The 2,807-nt window shown below is 48.9% G+C and overlaps 1 pseudogene; it reads left to right on the forward strand.

Moving 5' to 3' along the window:
- The first annotated feature begins 498 nt into the window (after positions 1-498).
- Positions 499-1,853, forward strand: LOC148501562 (uncharacterized; annotated as a pseudogene).
- Positions 1,854-2,807: the final 954 nt, after the last annotated feature.

The raw sequence follows: 2,807 nt of genomic DNA on the forward strand, positions 1-2,807 counted from the left end.
TGATAGGCATAGTTAATTTTACCCCCCAAAAAAGCTAAGTGCTATTCTTCACTTGTTCTTCACAAGCACATTTATGCACCTGCCGCGGCGATTTAAAAAACCCGACTATCTTCAGCAGGCCAAATTGGGGGTACCCAAAGTGATTCCCCATGTCAGAACATCTTTTGGGGGGTGACAGCATGATTTCCCCAAAAACTGACAGCACTTTTCAATACTTACCTTTCCGCCGGGTCCCGTTTTTGCGAGAACCAAATTGAATACGAGGATAAGCGGGCATGCACCCAATACTTTATCCCTGCTAAAAACGGCGATGATGGCAAAAAGTCTGACTTTTCGCCTCAAATTGAATATGGCCCTAAGTGTTGGCTTGTCCAGGATAACATATTCTGCAAGCGAGGGAACGGAGGATTGTGTCAGGTCCCAGAAACAGAAGATGCAGTGAGGGGAGTCCAGCATGTGATGCAGACCGAAGCCCTAGTGTCACCGCCTGTTTGTTAAATGGCCCCAAGAAAGGGGAAGAAGTGCCCAAAGAGAGGCAAGAAGTGCCCCAAGTCTCCCAGAGTAGTGATGTTCATGGATGAGGAATCCTCGTGGTGCCTGCTGGCTGAGGAATGGGACCTGAGAAGTCCATCTGCAAAGATGCAGCCCATTCGGGTATATTGGGATGAAGTGTGTCAGTGGCTCGCTTGTGGACAGGAGCTACTAAAGAGGAGAGAATGGAAAACCTGACAGATGAGTTTGTGCAGAGTAAAAGTGATGTTGTAGAAGAAAATCTGCTGAATACATTGGAGTGGAAACAGTTCATGGCAGAAGCAAGTAGCTCCATGTGCCAGATATTGCAAATAAGCCAGATCACTGAGGCCAGAGCGCTAGTGCCGGCTTAAGGGGTTCCTGGGAAGGAGTCCGTGAAGAGAACCCAGAGGGAAGAAAAGATGCTGGTGCCACCCGGGTGGATGACTGAGGGGTCCACTGCAGGGTTACAAGTTGGGGAATGGCAGAAGGAATGCCGCTAGCTTAATCCAGAAATCAATTAGCAAAAATGAGTCTGGAGGACCTAATTTCTGAATGGCAGTTCCGTAGCAGCATCCCCGTCCTAAGGCTGCACCCACCGCACTCTTGTCCGATGGGTGCATGATCAGCAGGACAACCCAATCCATGCCTTCAGTGCGTATAGGAAATGGGTCCTTAGTCCAGGAGAGCTGAATAGTGCCTGGGAGCAGATGCAGTGTCTCCTACAATGTTTTGAGGATGCTGAGGATGAAGCAGCAGCACAGGGACAGCTGAATTCCCTGAGATGGCTGGACCAGCGTCTCAGAATGGAGGCTGAAGTGCATCGCCTGCAGCAGTTTAGATCCACTGAAAAAGTTGCAGAACCAGTCACCCCACTGACCCCAGAAGAGTTATCAAAACTGTTCCCATTTACTGAATTGGAAAATGAGGAATTTGCTGTGGAGTGTCTGTACAATATGGCACCAGGGCCCTGTTACTCACAAAGGCCCCTAACATCAGAGACTGTAATGCAGGCAGAGCAGAACCTGGAAGAGGATATCTATTCCCACTACAAAGTGTCTGTGAATATGTTGGATCCTGAGGCTGTGCTCCAGTGCGGTTCTGATGGGCACATGCAGCCGGACCATGTAGCAGATCAAGCAGAACCAGAGAAGGGGGTATGTGCTGCATCAGAAAATACCCCCATAGCAGACCATAGCGCAGAGACTAGGACAATTATTGCTGAAGTTCCAATTCAAGAGGCAGAGGAGAAGGAAGTACAATGTGGCCCTTCTCCTCTCAGCTCCATTAAGGGACCTGAGCAGATCAGGCTCAGAGAAAAATGCAACTGGAGTGGTGATTAAAGGAACTTTGACCTGCTGGAGGATCGGGAGGATCTCAGGGGCAGCACGCTGAACGAAGAGCTTAGAGCCAGCCACACGAAGCCCAGGAAGACTCATCGCTTCCCAGGATTGTGCAACTGAGTGAAAGGGATGAAGCGTCAGGTGCCATGACAGAGACACCAGCAGTTCAGCTCCGCAGTTATATCCCATCAGTCCCACAGCTGGCCGGGCTGAGTGAGGCCAAGTTATTCCCTGAGGAGGCACCAGAAGTAATAGGCCTTTGGGAGGGGGTAGAGGCTTTTAAAGGGGGGGGCATGGGGAGAAGAAGTGCAGAAACTCACTGCTCCCCTACAGCCAACTCTAGCCCTTTTAATAATTGCAGAGAGAGACCTCCAGCCATGGCCTACCCCTGGCAGGTTCCCTGATGCAGGCCTGTTGCTACAGATTACACTCCTCTCTGATGCACCAGAGGCAAGGGGAGTGAGGTCCCCCAAAAAGATGGTGGAGGTGGGATTGAATCTCAAATGATGTGGGATGCCCACCACTGAGGAGGGTGATTGAACCCAGTGCCTGGGATTCAGGAGGGCGTTGTAAAAACTGTGAACTGCTGAGCCCAGATCCAGAAAAAGGACCCGTGGACATAGATGACAAATAGAGCCTGCAATTGTTTGACCCAGGTGGATGAGGTGTGATCTCTACTCGTGCCAATTGGGTAGAGTAATTTTTGGGATTGCAAAATTTACTTGACTTTAGCTGCTTTTAAAAACTTTTATCATTTTTTTTTAAACTTAGATACAAAGCCAAAACCAAAATACTTGAGGATGGTTTTGTAAAACTAAAACATGAAGATGATTCCAGATTCAAAAGAAAAAACACGGGGGTCAGCGCACATCTCTAGTTCCAAATCATCTACCAGCTGCTCATAAGGATGATCATAAAGTCCAAGTGCATCATTTGTGCAACCTCCTGATGTGA

Source organism: Taudactylus pleione, unplaced genomic scaffold, assembly GCF_031769625.1.
Source record: "Taudactylus pleione unplaced genomic scaffold, aTauple2 ptg000514l, whole genome shotgun sequence".
NCBI lineage: Eukaryota > Metazoa > Chordata > Amphibia > Anura > Myobatrachidae > Taudactylus > Taudactylus pleione.